Below are 20,051 nucleotides of genomic sequence, written 5' to 3' on the forward strand. Positions count from 1 at the left end.
GGGTTCCAATATGCTGTTCAAGTCCTTCTATTTTTAATCTTTCTGCTTAGGATTTATCACACACATACAGTACTACTTTGCTTGTGCTTTGTAATACAGTCTAAGACTCTTTTCTTTCAATAAGTGTATCCCATTTATATTAAAATATATTACCTATATTCATTCCAGCATCACATTTTATGTTATGTTTTCTCTTTTATTGCTTTATTTTTTCTGTGTTCTGTGTATTTCTTTGCTTTGTTGTGCATGACTTGGGAAGCTTACTACACTTCAGAAACTTTCTTTTCCCTTTTGGGTCATTTGAATGTTTTATTTTATATCTAAAAGATTATTTTGTACACCCGATCTTCTATTTTATAGACACTAGGAATAATGATGGATTGCTATCTCCAATACCTTTAGTACATATCACTATAGTCATTAGTTGTTGTAATGCTTACTCCTCGCCTGAAACTATACTCAAATACCACCTGTTCTAATTATCAGCTATACTTATATATTACCTTTTAAAGACAGGTAATACTTTATTCAAACCCATGAGAGAAATGGACAGCTTGGGTCTGTTAGAAAGTGTGTTTTAAAGCATAGGTCAGTATTCATATATGAGAGTATACAATGATACTCACAAATTAAATGATCAGAGCACAACTTTCTAACATTTACAACAGAATAAGCTTCCCTGTAAAAGCAGCAATGTTATCTTAACTAATTAATCTTAATTAAATTAATTTAAATTAAATTAATCTTAATTTCTTTAAGATTTTACTTATTTGAGAGAAAGAAAGAACACAAGTGGTGTGAGAGGCACAGGGAGAAGCAGATTCCCCACCAAGCAGGGAGCCCAACACGGGGCTCGATCCTGACATCTTGGGACCAAGACTCAAACCAAAGGCAGACACTTACCTGACTGAGGCACCCTGGCGCCCCTGTTATGCCATTTTTAAAAAGATTTTATTCATTTATTCATGAGAGAGAGAGAGAGGCAGAGGGAGAAGCAGGATCCCTGAGGAGCAGGGAGCCCAATGTGGGACTTCATCCCTGGACCCTGGGATCATGACCTGAGCTGAACGCAGACACTCAACCAACTGAGCCGCACAGGTACTCCATATTATGACATTTTAAAGAAGACTTTATTTATTCATTTGACAGAGAAAGACACAGCAAGAGAGGGAACACAAGCAGGGGGAGTGGGAAAGAGAGAAGGAGGCTTCCCACTGAACAGAGAACCCAATGTGGGGCTCAATCCCAGGGCCCTGGGATCATGATCTGAGCCAAAGGCAGACACTTAATGACTAAGCCACCCAGGCACCTCTGTTATGACATTTTTAACTTTAATATTCCTCTCCTTCTTCACACACTCTTTTGACAGAATCTACACCAAACCTCCTCATAATCCTTCTCAAGGGCAGCCACTCAGACCACAGAAAACTCATACTTTCATCCACATACCAGTGAACAAAGGCACACTTCACATACATCAGATCAAACTTGGGGTCCAGGTGAGCCCAGGCCTCAGCAATACCTGTGGTGCTTTAGTCACCATGCACACAGCTCCCTGTACTGTGGCAAGTTCTCCGCCAGGTACCATGGTGGGAGGCTGGTAATTAATGCCAATCTGAAGCCAGTGGGGCACAAGTCCATAAACTGGATGGTACACATTGTCTTGATGGTGGCAATGGCAGCATTGACATCTTTGGGAACCATGTCGCCATGGTACAACAGGCAGCAAGCCATGTTTTACAATAGCATGGGTCACAATGTCGCATTTCCTCATCTGGTTGGCTGGTTCAAAGAATACACTGGTAATCTCTGCTACAGAAAGCTGTTCATGGTAGGCTTTCTCAGCAGAGATGACAGAAGCATATGTGGCCAGAAGGAAGTGGATGTAGTAACAGGGGACGGGACTAGGTTGGTCTGGAATTGTCAAATCAACATTCAGAACTCCATCAAATCTGAGGGAAGCAGTGATGGAGGACGAGGACACAAATTGACTATCAACCTATTTAGGTTAGTGTAGGCTGTGTGTTCATTATCAAGGTTCTATCAAAGATGTCATAATAGATGGCCTGAATGTTTACCATGGAGGCACGGAGTGCTCCAAGGTGGTATGGGTAGTGAGGGTGGGGTTGTAGGACTCAACTATAGCTGTGGATACCTGGGCTGCTGCGTAAATGGAGAACTCCAGCTTGAACTTTTTGCCATAATCGACAGAGACGTTCTGTTGGCAGGGAGGTGAAACTGAAACCAGCTGCCCCTTCAAAGCTGTAGAAAGGAAAGAAACGCTGAAGAACTGTGCACTTGTCAGCTGGTTCCTGAATCCTGTCCAAAACAAGGCAAATTATCTTGCCATTGGTGTAGTAACCCTGGGCATAGTTCTTGGCAGCATCTTTCTTGACTGTGATGAGCTGCTCTGGGTGGAAGAACTGGCAGTAGGTGTCAGTACGAACTTCATCAATGACTGTGGGTTCCAGGTCTACAAATACTGCCCTGGGCACATGCTTGCCAGCACTGATTTCATCAAAGAATGTGTCAAAAGAGCCTTCTTCATCAATAATCTTGTCACTTGGCATCTGATCATCTGGCTGGGATGATGTGTTCCAGGCAACAGGGCTCCCAAAAGACATCACCAATCTGAACACCAGCCTGGCTAACACATATGGAGATGCATTCACTTGGGTTATTGCTTTTTGGCTGCCAAGAAGATGGTGGAGAGGAAGGGAAGAGGTTGTTGCTTCTTACAGCTAGACTCTTGGGTGGTTGATGTAAGAGAACCTGGCAAATGACTGTGATTATAAAAGATGAAATAATTGATATTCTTATACAAATAGTTCCCCTCCAACTTCTACGTTACATTGTTTCTTTATTGTCATTCTATTCACATTATGTATTGAAACTATGATTCCAAGAGTTGTTCCTTCCTTAGTTTTAAAGTTAATTGCATAAAAAAAACGTTAATTGCATTTTATGCTCACCTCTGTTTTTGTTGTTGTTGTTGCTGTTTTTCTTTATTTAGTTCATTGTTGTTGTTTTTGCCAGGGTGGATATGTAAGAATAAATTCTCATAGTACTTGCACAACCAAAAGTACATGCTCTTATTTTTGTTGTTATTGTTATTGTTGTTGTTGTTGTTTAAAGTAGCCTCCACACCTAGCACGGTGCCCAACACAATGCTTGAACTCAGGACCTGAGATCAAGACCTGAGCTGAGATCAAGAATCAGACACTTAACTGACTGAACCACTCAGGAGCCCCTTGCTCTTGCCTTTTTACTTCAACAAGATGTCTAGATATAACATTTTCCTGACACTTTATTTCTTGGATGACTATGCATTTTATCCTACCATTGTTTTCTAATGATATATATTGTTGGGAACTTTAAGGACAGCCTGATATTTCTCCTTGTAAGTTATCTGATCTTTGGCTGGAATACTCAAAGAATTATATACTTATCTTTAAAACTCATAATTTGACAAAGTCATGTTTCAGTTTTACACATACCTTACTGATTTTTCTTTGGTTGTGATGTGCTTTGAATGTATCCTTAAATAGTGTTTAGAGTATGTTTTCACTTTCCACCTTGGTGGGAGGTTATTTTATTCAAGGATGATAAACATACATTGGTATTCCTTTGTTTTCAGTAACTCTATTAAATCTACTATCAGTTTCTGATCTGTGTGTTTACTTTCTTCAATTTGTCTTCTCTTCTGTATTTTCATTGTGTTTTAAACAATCCCTGAGGTTTTGTTTGCTTGAATTTGTTTTGCTTTCAGATAGTGTCTTCATTTATGTGATAATTTTATTCTTCACTTATTTCCTAAGCTCTGCCAACTTAGTTTCACCTGTTTCTGTTGAACATAATTATAATTTCTTACTAAAAATCATATCTCTGCCTCAATTTATTATAATTTCTTACTAAAAATCATATCTCTGCCTCAATTTTTTTAAATTTAGGATTGTTTATTTCAAATGAGTCCATGACAATAAGTTTGCTTGCAATATTCATCCACCCCAGAGCAACATTTTTCTGAAGTATGTTCTCTGCCTTCTGCTTTTCTGGATCCATTCTTCCTTTTCTCCATCCCCTTCCCCAACCCCTCCATCCCACCCCTGTCCCTAATCTTTACATAAATATGTTGGTTCCTTTTGCAATATTGTTTACTTTGAATTAGATGAGTCTTTGAAGCAAGCTGTGCATTTTGATCCTTTGTTAAAAGTACTGCTGTTCTGGCCCCTTGGTCTGCACAAGATTTGAGAACTGATATCTTCCTAACTTTTGCTTCATTATGCTGCAAGAGTGATTTTCTTCATGAGGCACCTGGGCGGCTCAGTTGGTTAAGCTTCTGCCTTTTGCTCAGGTCATGATCCCAGGGTCCTGGAATGGAGCCCCATGGTTAGGCTCCATCCTCAGCAGGGAGTCTGTTTCTCCCTTTTCTTCAACCCCTCCCCCTCAATCATGCTCTCTTTCTCTCAAATAAATAAATAAAATATTTTTTTAAAGAATGATTTTCTTCAGTGTCTTCTGGCATCCCATCAGATCCTTTCTTCCCATGACATTCCTTCCTAACCATTTATGGCTTTTGTGATTCGAAGTGTTTAGGTATCTGTTAGTCTGTTTTTTGTTAGTCTCTTTTGTTTTTGGAGTTGTTTCAGATAAAAAGAACAGAGATATCCTCACTCTGTCACTGTATAAATTATCTTATTGATGTCCTACGTCAAATGCCCAACACACCTAACAGTGCCAACTCTAAGCCAGGCACTGCTTTAGCTATTGGTAGCAGAGCAGTATGAAAAAACAAACCAACAAACCAACAAAACTGACACATATCCCTTATCCCTGCCCCCATGAACTAAGAATGGCTAATTAACATAAATAAAGATATCATTTAATTACATGATGTCTTCTGCTCTCCACGTATTTTACTTGGCTTGCATAAAATATAATTTCAGTAAACAAAAATTTACAAACACACCCATACAAAGACTAGTCTATCAAAAATACTGTAATAGCCTCCAAATTAATATACTGGGCTCCAATTTCATCCCCCCAAAATCCAACTTTGAAATAACAGCCAGAAATATACTATCATACAACTCATTTCTCTGTTTAAAAATACATTTTAAGTAATTTTGGAAATTGTGTTATTTCTTCTTGAGGAGACAATCATAAAATAGGAAATAAATAGCAAATAAATAACTTTTAAAAAAGAAGAAGAAATATAGAGGCATCTGGGTGGCTCAGTCAGTTACGCATCTGCCTTCAGCTCAGGTCATGATCTCAGGGTCCTTGTGCCAGGCTCCTGCTTAGTGAGTCTGCTTCTCCCTCTTCCTCTGTCCCTCCCTTGTTCATGCTCTTTCTCTTTCAAAAAAATAAAATCTTTAAAAAGAAGAAGAAATATATTCAAGCATCCTGTACTTAAATAGTTATAATATAAATCTTCTAATTTTTTCATACCAGATATTAATGCACTCTGATTTGTCACCTGTAAAACCTCCAGGATACAAAACCTAGTTCAGATTTCCTTATGATGACTTTACAAAGATTTATTTGCCTGTTATTTTAATATTGCTGCCAGTTCAAGGGCTGGCTAGAACTGACTGTGTTGAACTACCTGGCTTCATCTAGAAATTTCCTTGTAGTTCTCTGAACTCAGTTTTGCTATTGCCTCTCATGGGGTCAAGCCTAACCCAAGCACATGGGATGCAAGTAAATGTCCCTAGTAATTCAACATTAGTGATTTTCAACATTAGTGATTTTTTTTTTCCTTTCAAAGAACACTGGAGGTGATTTTTGTTTGTTTGCTTTTGTGTCTGAAACTATTACATCAGTAGTGACTCTTAAAATTCAATTCCCTTTCTACTAAAATTTTTTAAAAAGGTAGAAGTATTTTTGACAGAAAATGAAGCCATTTGGAAGTCTGCCCTCAAAAGTAGATGACAGAAAAATTTCCCCTAGAATGAACCTGAAATTTTTATATAAATTGACTTCAGGCAATTTTTTTTTCTATTAACTTGCATTATCATCATGCTAGGCTATTAAGAGGCTAATAATAATGTTCATGGGGTTTACTATTTTTTATGTTACTTTAAATTTTTTATTTATATATTTTATTTTTGTTTTTAAATAATAACTTTATTATTTTGAGTGCTTACAAAGTCTTTAATTATTGTGTTACATGCCATATAAATATTGACTCATTCAACCTCATAATCAAAATAATTAGCCTCATTTTAGAGATAAAAATGTCAAGGATTAGAGGGAACAAATAACTTCCTCATTGTTATATAGTTATAGTTACTAATGGCAGAACCAAAGTTCAAATCTGTATCTGTCAAATGCCCAACCTAACAACCCCAGCCTTCATCTTATACCACCTCTGTTCTAGTTCCAGACATTCTCATTCTGGAAACTAGGAAAAAATGTGAATCCCTGGGCCCCATTTCCAGGGTTTCTGAAAGGGCAGGCTGGGGATGGAGCATAGAGATCTGTGACCACCAGGTAATTCTCTTCTGTATCATTGCTTTAAGAAATATCTTTACTAAAAGAAACACTATCATTTAAAAAGTTTCATATAGTTTCTACTAGTGATTTTATTTTTCAACTAAATTTAAAATAGTCGTTAAAATATAAGAGAAGACAGAAAACAAAAAATTTCAAAAAATTATTCCCGGGGGAGGAGTCAAAATGGCAGAGAAGTAGCAGGCTGAGACAACATCAGGTAGCAGAATATCAGCTAGATAGCTTATCAAACCATTGCAAACACCTACAAATTCAACAGGAGATCGAAGAGAAGAGCAACAATTATAGAAACAGAAAATTGACCACTTTCTGAAAGGTAGGACTGGCAGAAAAGTGAATCCAAATTGACGGAAAGATAGACTGTGGGGGGAGGGGCCGGCTCCCGGCAAGCGGCAGAACAATGGAGCACAAAATCAGGACTTTTAAAAGTCTGCTCCAGGGCCGCCTGTGTGGCTCAGTGGATTGAGCCTCTGCCTTCGGATCGGGTCATGATCCTGGGGTCCTGGGATCGAGTCCCACATTGGGCTCTCTGCTCAGCAGGGAGCCTGCTTCTCTCTCTCTCTCTCTCTCTCTCTGCCTGCCCCTCTGTCTACTTGTGATCTCTCTCTGTCAAATAAATAAATAAAATCTTTAAAAAAAAAAAAAGTCTGCTCCACTGAGGGACATCGCTCCAGAGGCTAAACCGGGGGTGAGGATCACATGGGGTCAGAGTGGCCCCAGGTCCTGCGCGGTCACAGAAGGATCAGGGGTGTCTGAGTGTCACAGAGCTCGCAGGTATTAGAGCAGAGAAGCTGACTACAGAAACAGAGCCAAGGAGTGAGCTTTCAACTCAGGGTTACCTTGAACCAGTCACGGGCTGGGTGAGCTCAGAGCGCGGCCAGAGGCCAGGGAGATGGGAGTGATTGAGCACTTTTCTCTGAGGGTGCACTGAAGAGTGGGGCCCCAAGCTCTCAGCTCCTCTGGGCCAGAGATTGGGAGGCTGCCATTTTCATTCCCGTCCTCCGGAACTCTATGGAAAGCATTCAGGGGACAAAAGCTCACGAAAGCGAACCCGAGCAGATTACTTAGCCTGGCCCTTGGTAAGGGTGGTGCAATTCTGCCTCGGGCAAAGTCACCTGAGAATCACTACAACAGGCCCCTCCCCCAGAGGATCAACAAGAAATTCAGCCAAGACCAAGTTCACTTACCAAGGAGAACAGAGAAATTCCAGAGGAGGAGAAAGCAAAGCATGGAATTAATGGCTTTCTCCCCATGATTCTTTACTCTTGAAGATAATTAATTTTTTTTTAATTTTATTTTTTTCTTCTGCTAAATTTTTTTTAACTTTTACCCTTTCCTCTTTTAACGTTTTCTAACAAGTTTATCTTAACAATAACTTTCATAAAAAGAAAAATCTTCTTTGAACCTTCATAATTATACTCATATTTTATCCTTCATTGTATCTAACTTTATTTTTTGTATACACATAGGGTTTTTTCTTCTAAAAAATTTGGGGTACAACTTCTTCTAATAGATCAAATATACCCTAAATCTAGCTCCAAGCTTGTTCTAGTCTCCAGTCCGAGCAAATTCTCTCCACTTTCTTTTTTCTTTATTCCCCCGACCAACTTACTTTATCAACTCCTTTTTTAGAAATTAAAAAAATTTTTTTTCTCATCTTTATAGGCATATTCCATCCCTTCATTGTGTTTACCCTGTTTTTCATTTACCCTGTTTTTCATTCTTTAAAATTTTGGGAGGTAGTTTCTTCTAAGAGACCAAAATACTCACAAAATTAACTGGGTGACCCTGTTCTAGTCACCAGTCTTATATATATATATATATACATATTTTTTTCTTTTTTATATTTTTTATTTGTTTTCTTTTCTTAATTTGTGTTTATTTTTTTTTTGTTTCTTTGATTGTTTTTTGTTTTGATTGTTTTGTTCTTTTTATCCCCTTTCTCCCACTCACGATTTGGGGTCCCTTCGATTTGGATAAAGCACATTTCCCCGGGGTCTTCACCACCCTTTTGGTATTCTATTTGCTCCTTCATATATTCTAATCTGGAAAAAATGACAAGGTGGAAAAACTCGCCACACAAAAAAAGAACAAGAAACAGTACTGAAGGCTAGGGGTCTAATCAATATGGACATTGGTAATATTTCAGATCTAGAGTTAAGAATGATGATTCCCAAGGTTCTAGCCAGGCTCGAAAAAGGCATGGAAGATATTAGAGAAACTCTCTCCAGAGAGGTAAAAGCCCTTTCTGGAGAAAGAAAAGAACTAAAATCTAACCAAGTTGAAATAAAAAAAAAAAAAAAAAAAAACTATTAATGAGGCGCAATCAAAAATGGAGGCTCTTACTGCTAGGATAAGAGATAATTAGTCAAATCAAAAGAGATAATTAGTGATATAAAAGACCAAATGACAGAGAATAAAGAAGCTGAGCAAAAGAGAGACGAAAAAATACTGGACCATGAGGGGAGAATTCGAGAGATAAGTGACATTATAAGATGAAACAACATTAGAATAATTAGAATTCCAGAAGAAGAAGAGAGAGGGGAGCAGAAGGTACATTGGAGAGAATTATTGTAGAGAATTACCCTAATATGGCAAAGGGAACAAGCATCAAAATCCAGGAGGTGCAGAGAACCCCCCTCAAAATCAATAAGAATAGGTCAGCACCCCATCACCTAATAGTAAAATTACAAGTCTTAGCGACAAAGAGAAAATCCTGAAAGCAGGACAAGAAGCCCGGGACAAGAACTCTGTAACATACAATGGTAAAAATATTAGATTGGCAGCAGACTTATCCATAGAGACCTGGCAGGCCAGAAAGAACTGGCATGATATATTCAGAGTGCTAAACGAGAAAAACGTGCAGCCAAGAATACTATATCCAGCTAGGCTATCATTGAAAATAGAAGGAGAGATAAAAAGCTTCCAGGACCAACAAAAATTAAAAGAATTTGTAAACACCAAAACAGCTGTACAAGAAATATTGAAAGGGGTCCTCTAAGCAAAGAGAGAGCCTTAAAGTAGTAGACCAGAAAGGAACAGCGACAATATACAGTAATAGTCACCTTACAGGCAATACAGTGGCATTAAATTCATATCTCTCAATAGTTACCCTGAATGTAAATGGGCTAAATGCCCCAATCAAAAGACACAGGGTATCAGAGTGGATAAAAAAACAAAGCCCATCAATATACTGTCTACAAGAAACTCATTTTAGACCCAAAGAAACCTCCAGATTTAAAGTGAGGGGGCGGAAAACAATGCACCATGCTAATGGACATCAAAAGAAAGCTGGGGTGGCAATCCTTATATCAGATCAATTAGATTTTAAGCCAAAGACTATTATAAGAGATGAGGAAGGACACTATATCATACTCAAAGGGTCTGTCCAACAAGAAGCCCTAATAATTTTAAATATCTATGCCCCTAACATGGAAGCAGCCAAGTATATAAACCAATTAATAACAAAATCAAAGGAACACATCGACAATAATACAATAATAGTAGGGAACTTTAACACTCCCCTCACTGAAATGGACAGATCATCTAAGCAAAAGATCAACAAGGAAATAAAGGTCTTAAATGACACACTGGACCAGATGGACATCACAGACATATTCAGAACATTCCATCCCAAAGCAACAGAATACACATTCTTCTCTAGTGCACATGGAACATTCTCCAGAATAGACCACATCCTGGGTCATAAATCAGGTCTCAACCGATATCAAAAGATTGGGATCATTCCCTGCATATTTTCAGACCACAATGCTCTGAAGCTAGAACTCAGTCACAAGAGGAAATTTGGAACGAACCCAAATACATGGAGACTAAACAGCATCCTTCTAAAGAATGAATGGGTCAACCAGGGAATTAAAGAAAAATTGAAAAATTTCATGGAAACAAATGATAATGAAAACACAACTGTTCAAAATCTGTGGGACACAGCAAAGGCAGACCTGAGAGGAAAATATATAGTGATACAAGCCTTTCTCAAGAAACAAGAAAGGTCTCCAATACACAACCTAACCTACACCTAAAGGAGCTGGAGAAAGAACAACAAAGAAAGCCTAAACTCAGCAGGAGAAGAGAAATCATAAAGATCATAGCAGAAATCAATGAAATAGAACCAAAAAAAAAAAAAAAAGAACCAAAAAAAAAAACAAAGAACAAAAAACAAAGAAACAAAAAACAAAAACAAAAACAAAAACAAACAAAACAAAAAAAGAAACCAAACCAAAACAAAAAAACCCACAATAGAACAAATCAACAAAACTGGGAGCTGGTTCTTTGAAAGAATTAATAAGAATGATAAACCCTTGGCAAGACTTATCAAAAAGAAAAGATAAAGGACCCAAATAAATAAAATCATGAGTGAAAGAGGAGAGTTCATAACGAACACCAAAGAAATACAATTATAAGAACATACTATGAGCAACTAACTATATGCCAGCAAATTTGACAATCTGGGAGAAATGGATGCATTCCTAGAGACATATAAACTACCACAACAGAACTAGGAACAAATAGAAAACCTGAACAGACCCATAACCAGTAAGGAGACTGAAGCAGTCATCAAAAATCTCCCAACAAGAGCCCAGGGTCAGATGGCTTCCCAGGGGAATTCTACCAAACATTTATAAAAAATCTTTTTTTTTAAGATTTTATTTATTTATTTGGCACAGAGAGAAATCACAAGCAGGCAGAGAGGCAGGCAGAGAGAGAGGGAGAGGCAGACTCCCAGCTGAGCAGACAGCCCAATGCGGGGCTCGATTCCAGGACTCTGGGATCATGACCCAAGCCGAAGGCAGAGGATTTAACCCACTGAGCCACCCAGGCGCCCCTCTACCAAACATTTAAAGAAGAATTAATTCCTATTCTCCTGAAACTGTACCAAAAAATAGAATTGGAAGGAAAACTTCCAAACTCATTTAATGAGGCCAGCATCACCTTGATCCCAAAACCAGACAAGGATCCCATCAAAAAAGAGAATTACAGACCAATATCCTTGATGAACACAGATGTGAAAATTCTCACCAAAATACTAGCCAGTAGGATCCAACAGTACATTACAAGGATTATTCACCACGACCAAGTGGGATTTATTCCAGGGCTGCAAAGTTGGTTCAACATCTGCAAATCAATCAATGTGATACAATACATTAATAAAAGAAAGAACAAGAACCATATGATACTCTCAATAGGTGCTGAAAAGCATTTGACAAAGTACAGTATCCCTTACTGATCAAAACTCTTCAAAGTGTAGGGATAGAGGGCACATACCTCAATATCATCAAAGCCATCTATGAAAAACCCACAGCGAATATTCTCAATGGGGAAAAACTGAGAGCTTTTCCACTAAGGTCAGGGACATGGCATAGATGTCCACTATCGTCACTACTGCTATTCAACATAGTACTAGAAGTCCTAACCTCAGCAATCAGACAATAAAAAGAAATAAAAGGCATCCAAATTGGCAAAGAAGAAGTCAAACTATCACTCTTTGCAGATGATATGATACTATATGTGGAAAACCCAAGAGACTCCACTCCAAATCTGCTAGAACTTGTACAGGAATTCAGTAAAGTGTCAGGATATATAATCAATGCACAGAAATCAGTTGCATTTCTTTACACCAACAAGACAGTAGAAAGAGAAATTAAGGAGTCAATCCTGTTTACAATTGCACCCAAAAGCCTAAAATGCTTAGGAATAAACCTAACCAAAGAGGCAAAGAATCTATACTCAGAAAACTGTAAAGTACTTATGAAAGAAATTGAGGAAGACACAAAGAAATGGAAAAATGTTCCATGCTCCTGGATTGGAAGAATAAATATTGTGAAAATGTCTATGCTACCTAAAGCAATCTACACGTTTAATGCAATCCCTATCAAAATCCCATCCATTTTTTTCAAAGAAATGGAACAAATAATCCTAAAATTTATATGGAACCAGAAAAGACCTTGAATAGTCAAAGGAATATTGAAAAAGAAAGCCAAGGTTGGTAGCATCACAATTCCAGACTTCAAGCTCTATTTCAAGGCTGTCATCATCAAGACAGTATGGTACTGGCACAAAAACAGACACACAGATCAATGGAACAGAAAAGAGAGCCCAGAAATAGACCCTCAACTCCATGGTCAACTAATCTTTGACAAAGCAGGAAAGAATGTCTAATGGAAAAAAGACAATCTCTTCAACAAATGGTGTTGGGAAATTGGACAGCCACATGCAGAAAAATGAAACCGGACCATTTCCTTATACCACACAAAAAATAGACTCAAAATGGATGAAGGACCTCAATGTGAGAAAGGAATCCATCAAAATCCTTGAGGAGAACACAGGCAGCAACCTCTTCGACCTCAGCCGCAGCACCTTCTTCCTAGGAACATTGCCAAAGGCAAGGGAAGCAAGGGCAAAAATGAACTATTGGGATTTCATCAAGATCAAAAGCTTTTGCACAGCAAAGGAAGCAGTTAACAAAACCAAAAGACAACTGACAGAATGGGAGAAGATATTTGCAAACGACATATCAGATAAAGGGCTAGTATCCAAAAATCTATAAAGAGCTTAGCAAACTCAACACCCAAAGAACAAATAATCCAATCAAGAAATCGGCAGAGGACATGAGCAGACATTTCTGCAAAGAAGACATCCAGATGGCCAACAGACACATGAAAAGTGCTCCACATCACTGGGCATCAGGGAGATACAAATCAAAACCACAATGAGATACCACCTCACACCAGTCAGAATGGCTAAACTTAACAAGTCAAGAAATGACAGATGCTGGCGAGGATGCGGAGAAAGGGGAACCCTCCTACACCGTTGGTGGGAATGCAAGCTGGTGCAACCACTCTGGAAAACAGCATGGAGGTTCTCAAAAAGTTGAAAATAGAGCTACCCTATGGCCCAGCAATTGTACTATTGTGTATTTACCCTAAAGATACAAATGTAGTGATCCGAAGGGGCATGTGCACCCGAATGTTTATAGCAGCAATGTCCACAATAGCCAAACTATGGAAAGAACCTAGCTGTCCACCAACAGATGAATGGATAAAGAAGATGTGGTGTATATATATATACAATGGAATACTATGCAGCCATCAAAAGAATTGAAATCTTACCATTTGCGACAATGTGGATGGACCTGGAGGGTATTATGCTTAGCAGTCAGAGAAAGAGAACTATCATATGATCTCCCTTATATGAGGAAATGGAAATGCAACGTGGGGGGTTTGGGGGATAGGGAAGGAAGAAATGAAACAAGATGGGATCGGGAGGGAGACAAACCATAAGAGACTCTTAATCTCACAGAACAAACTGAGGGTTGCTGGGGTCAGGGGGGTTGGGAGAAGGTGGTGGGATTATGGACATTGTGGGGGGTGCGTGCTGTGGTGTGTGCTGTGAAGTGTATAAACCTGGTGATTCACAGACCTGGACCCCTGGGGCTAAAAATACCTATGTTTATTAAAAAAATTAAAATTAATTAAAAAATTATTCCCTTTAACTCCACCACTCAAAGGTAGGTATTTTTCATACTTAGTATGTTTTCTTTTATTTATGTATAAGTATATCCTTTAATTGTCTCTTCTAGGCCATCTATAATAGTATTCCACATACAATACTATATCGTGATTTTTATATTTAATATTGCATTATAAATAGTTATCATAATATCATATAGGTCCTTATAAAACTTGGGTATTCTAATTGTACAAAAACATGAACCCAACTGGAAGTGGCTTTTATAAAAATAAGAATTTACTGATTAATGTACTACACTACAGAAAGAACAAAGGGAAACTAGATTCATTATATATATGAATTATTCATTAGTGACATCTTTTCATCTAGCTTAAACAGAGTACAAATCTGTGGTAGAAAACAGTTTCTAAAATTTTAAGTATTTTTTATACTTATGGTATAGTATGCTTTATATTACAGTATGATTTTGTGTCATATATGATAATGTATGGCACAGAGAAACAGATTATACATAAAAGAGACAAAGAGAGTCTACTCAGAAAAGAAGATTAAAAAGTATAAAAGCATTTGGTAAAATAAAAAATATCAACAGGTATATATGGACCATATCTTGTTTATGACTGGATAAACAAGATATGGTCCATATATAAAATGGAGCATTATGCCTCCATCAGAAAGGATGAATACCCAACTTTTGTATCAACATGGAGGGAACTAGAAGAGATTATGCTGAGTGAAATAAGTCAAGCAGAGAAAGTCAATTATCATATGGTTTCACTTAATTGTGGAGCATAAGGAATAACACGAAGAATATTGGGAGATGGAGAGGAGAAGTAAGCTGGGAGAAATTGGACGGGGAGACAAACTGTGAGAGACTGTGGACTCTGAGAAACAGCACTGGGCATGGTGCATAAACAATAAATTTTGGAACACTGAAATAAAATAAAATTAAATTAAATTTAAAAAAATATCAACAGGTGCTCATACTGTCAAAAACAAACAAAAAAAAAATGTAATTTTTCTGTCCTGTCCTAAATTTGTTTGAAGTCTCTGTGTTACATCCAGGGCTCATAGGAAATTATATAATCTACAAATTTAACACTTAGATCAAAATTTGTACACTAACAGCCAATAAAAGAAACTAGAGCTCTAAGAAATTTGGGGGATATAGAGAAGTTCAAAATGGACCTACTACAAGTTATGATCATTTAACAAGAGCAACTTAAAAATATATATGGGCATAGTGGTAAAAGAACAAAGGAACTGACTTGAAAAAGTTTTCATTCTCTAAATGTTAGCAATGAAAAACATAATAATAAGTATAATCAACTTAAAAATAAGTCAAAGCTGTATAAAGCTTCCCTGATAATACATAAGAGAAAACAGTATTAAATACAACTCATACCTGAGTTTCCATTTCACACACAAGTTTAAACTGCAACAAAATTACATCAGCACTATACCCAGGTTGTTTTGGTCAAAACTTAAGTTGGCAGTCACAGATGACATAATTTAAAAGCCAAAGACTTCAAAATATAAATAAACTATAAATGATGAAATAGAAATATACTGAAATATCATAGTCTTTGATATTTTATTTTATTTTTTTAAAGATCTTATTTATTTATTTTACAGAGAGAGAGAGAGAGATCCCAAGTAGGCAGAGAGGCAGGCAGAGAGAGAGGAGGAAGCAGGCTCCCCACTGAGCAGAGAGCCCAATGCAGGGCTCGATCCCAGGACTCTGAGATCATGACCTGAGCCGAAGGCAGAGGCTTTAATCCACTGAGCTACCCAGGTGCCCCAGTCTTTGATATTTTAAATAAAAACTCATACATGTCTTCTACATTACAAGTGAAATTATCTTAGCACTGAGATTAAAAGTTGCTAACCTATCATAAATATAAAACTTACAGAACAAAACATAAAAATCAAGTAGGAAATAAGTTTTATACAAATGTGTGTACATACACAAACACATACACTCCTATTGCTTCAGGATATTGCTTGAGCACTACTAATTCTTAAAACCTGTCTAAAATAAATAGTTATTTACACTTTGGATTAAGGTTATACTGGTTTACATCATCCACTGAACACAGTCAAGCTGCCCAAATCCAGTTGATGTACTGAGCCTGGCTACAGGAAATTTTAAAATAAAAAATATATAAAAATAAAATGTTCATGCCAAAAGAACTTAAATAAAAAGTTATATACTAATACTCATCAAAACATTAAAATTATATTCACAGGATTTAGTGAAAACTAAAAAAACTAAAAATCATAGCAGTATGTCTAAAGATTGAATATGCTTATAATTTTGTGATTCCAGAAACATCTCTCAGCTTATTTCTTAATCTGGATAAAATTTAAATGAAACATCTTATTTGTCAATATGTAACTTCTGCAAAATGGAATATCACTAAAATTAAAAACGAAGCCATTCCAGCAACAAGGAAATAGACTATACAACTTACAAATAAAACTGAGACTTAGAAATTCCTGCCTACAAACTGTCATTTATAGGAAACTTTAAATTCTAGTGATTTTTACTTCATATACTATGGTCCTCTCTGGATTGTTACCACCAAACTCAAGGTGTAAAATGAATCAGCACCAGCTGCCTATATTTATTTTGCCTTTAATAGGTCAAATACAATATTAATTTTTAATACATTGACCCTCTCTTTTCAGTAATGAGAAAATGAAGGGATTATTCCAGAAAACCATTGGGCAGACTTCCCTTTAAAAAACTAATTCATTACGCTTGTCAAAAGTGGTTTCAGTAGCATGGGGAGGGGACTGAGAAATGAAGGGGACAGATGAGTAGAAACAGCAGGTACAAACAATATTTTCAAGGATTTTTATTATAAATCAAGACAGGGAAATGGATAATAGTTGAAAGAAGTTGTGGGGTTTAAGAGGAATTTCTTTTTAAATATGAGTTAGGTTTTGGGGTGTCTGGGTGGCTCAGTGGGTTAAAGCCTCTGCCTTCGGCTAAGGTCATGATCCCAGGGTCCTGGGATCGAGTCCCGCATCGGGCTCTCTGCTCTGCGGGGAGTCGGCTTCCTCCTCTCTCTCTCTCTGCCTGCCTCTCTGCCTACTTGTGATCTCTGTCTGTCAAATAAATAAATAAAATCTTTTAAAAAATAAAAATAAATAAATATGAGTTAGGGTTTTTTTACTGTATGTTGAAGGTGGTAGAAAGGAGTTGAAGAATGAGAGTCTTCAGCTTCCTGTGAATGAGCATAGTGGACTGGAACAATGTATTAATGTTTGCTATACGTGGGGCAAAGAGAAATCCATTCATTAGAAAGGGAGGCATGTGCAGGGGAAGATTTGGTAAAGGGATGGTGATGAAGAAGTAGAGGAAGTGATGTTGAAAATGAAATAAAATGACTATTTCTCCATAAAAAATCAGTCAGATAAGGAGAGAGAAAATATAAATGTGTCCTCTGAGAGAATGGGAGATCATCAGAAAAATACGATAGGACAGCTAAGGACCCAGTTGAGATCTGTGAGTAGAACTTTAAATGGTATCAGTAAGCAAAGTTGTTCACTGCTCAGATGAATATACAGTGTAAGTAGAAATCTAGATGCAATGAGGGTTGGTATCTTGCTAAGAGAATACAATAAAGAGAGGTACAAGGTAATTGCAAGTATGTGCAACAACCATGTATTCTGATGGGCCATGGAATCTGTACCGGAAAGGAGAGACTGAAGAAAATCATGGGGGACAATTGCTGAAGCCTTTGATGAAACATTGTGCAGGTGGAGTAGGTGGTGTAGACAGGTTAAATGCTGCCCTTAAACAATCAATCAAGCAAAAACAGAGAAAAAGTAGTGGCTTTGAGAGGGAGAGACATGGTCTACCTGCAATTACAGGCATGGAGGATATCCACTCCACTCCTACACCCTATGCTGTGAAAGATGAAGGCCACTGTAGAGGAAAACAGAGAAAGCAGGGGGACCCAAGGACAACAGGTTTCAGTTAGAGTAAATGTGATTGACAAGACAGGCAAGTTTATCAGTGATGGACACTGAATGCCAATGGGCACAGTGGAAAGACTAGGCAATTCTAGAGGGGTGGAAGATTGGATCTGAACAATTTTAACCATTTGCAACTTACAAAGTTTCTTAAGGAAGTTGCATTAGGAATGGTGCATTATTTTCTTAAATACATTAATTTTACTTTATGCAACAAATGCAATAGGAATAAACCTTACAAGGTTTCTAGGAGAACTGTGGATTTACAAACAATGCCATTCACTATTTAATTAATGCTACCATGGAATATGGTAGAACCTGCCTAGCACAGCCACCTTGAATGTACTAATGGTTGAATGCCATAACTACTTATTCACAAGGCCACAGAAAGATTTTTTTGAATAATCTCCATACTGTTTTCTGGAATGGCTGTAACAGCTTTCATTCCCACCAACAAACAGTGTAAGAAGTTTCCCCTTTTTCCACATACTCACCAACATCTGTCATTTCCTGACTTGCTAATTTTAGCCATTCTGACAGCTGTGAGGTGGTATTTCATTGTGGCTATGATTTGTAATTCTCTGATGCCAAGTGATGCTGAACACTTTTTCATGTGTCTGTTGGCTATTTGGATGTCTTCTTTGCAGAAATGTCTGTTCATGTCTTCATCCCATTTGCTGATTGGATTATTTGTTCTTTGGGTGTTGAGTTTGATAAGTTCTTTAGAGATTTTGGATCTATTTATCTGATAAAACATTTGCACATATCTCCTCCCTTTCTGTTGCTTGTGTTTCAGTTTTGTCAACTGTTTCCTTTGCTGTGCAAAAGATTTTTATCTCAATGAAGGCTCAACAGTTCTTTTTTGCCTTTGTTTCTATTGCCTTGGAGATGTGTCTGGCAAGAACTTGCTGCAGCCGAGGTCAGAAAGGTTGCTGCTTATGTTTTCTTCAAGGATTTTGATGGATTTCTATCTCACATGAGGTCTTTCATTCATTTTGAGTCTATTTTTGTGTATGGTGTAAGAAAATGCTCAAGTTTCATTCTTCTATATGTGGCTGTCCAATTTTTCCAAAACCATTTGTTGAAGAGACTTGTTTTTTTCACTGGATATTCTTTCCTGCTTTGTCGAAGATTAGTTGACCATAGAATTGAGGGTCAATTTCTGGGTTCTCTATTCTGCTTCACTGATCTATGTGTCTGTTTTGTGCCAGTATCATGCTGTCTAGATGATCACATGTTTAATACAGCTTGAAGTCTGGAATTGTGATGTCATCAGCTTTGGTCCCCTCTATTCCTATACTATGAAGAGTTTTAATCAAGAAAGGATGTTGTACTTTGTCAAATCTTTTTATGCATCTACTGAGAGAATAAGATGGTTCTTGTACTGTCTTTTATTTACATAGTGGATCACATAGTGGATCACAATGACTGATTTGCAGGTGGTGAACCACCCTTACAGCCCATGAATAAATTCCAGCTGGTTGTGGTGAATAATCCTTTTAATGTACTGTTGGATCCTACTGGCTAGTATTTTGTTGAGAATTTTTGCATCCATGTTCATCAGTGATACTGGTCTTCAATCAATCCTTTCTGGTGGGGTCTTTGTCTAGCTTGGGGCCCAAAGAAAGAGTCTGGAAGTTTTCCTTCCATTTCTATTTTTTGAAAATAGTTTCAAAAGGATAGGTATTAATTCTTCTTTAACTGTTTGGTGAAATTCCCTTGGGAAGGCATCCAGCTCTGGACTCTTGTTGGTTGGGGGATTCTTGATTACTGCTTCAATTTCCTTCCTGGTTATCAGTCTATTCAGGTTTCTATTTCTTCCTGTTTCAGTTTTGGTAGCTTATAGATCTCTAGTAATGCATCCATTTCTTCCAGATTGCCTAATTTGTTGGCATATACTTGTTCATAACATGTTCTTATAATTGTCTATATTTCTTTGGTGTTGGTTGTGATCTCTCCTCTTTCATTCATGATTTTATTTATTTTGGTCCTTTCTCTTTTCTTTTTGATAAGTCTGGCAAAGGTTTGTCAATCTTATTAATTCTTTCAAAGAACCAGCTCCT

The 20,051-nt window shown here is 37.4% G+C and overlaps 1 pseudogene across 1 annotated transcript; it reads right to left on the reverse strand.

The window, feature by feature from the left end:
* Positions 1 to 1,331: 1,331 nt before the first annotated feature.
* LOC308356469 (tubulin alpha-3 chain-like) lies at positions 1,332 to 2,664 on the reverse strand (annotated as a pseudogene). Its single transcript has one exon. The product of its transcript is annotated as a tubulin alpha-3 chain-like (transcript).
* Between the last annotated feature and the right edge of the window lie 17,387 nt (positions 2,665 to 20,051).

The sequence above is a fragment of the Martes martes genome (assembly GCF_963455335.1).
Source record: "Martes martes genome assembly, chromosome: 1".
NCBI lineage: Eukaryota > Metazoa > Chordata > Mammalia > Carnivora > Mustelidae > Martes > Martes martes.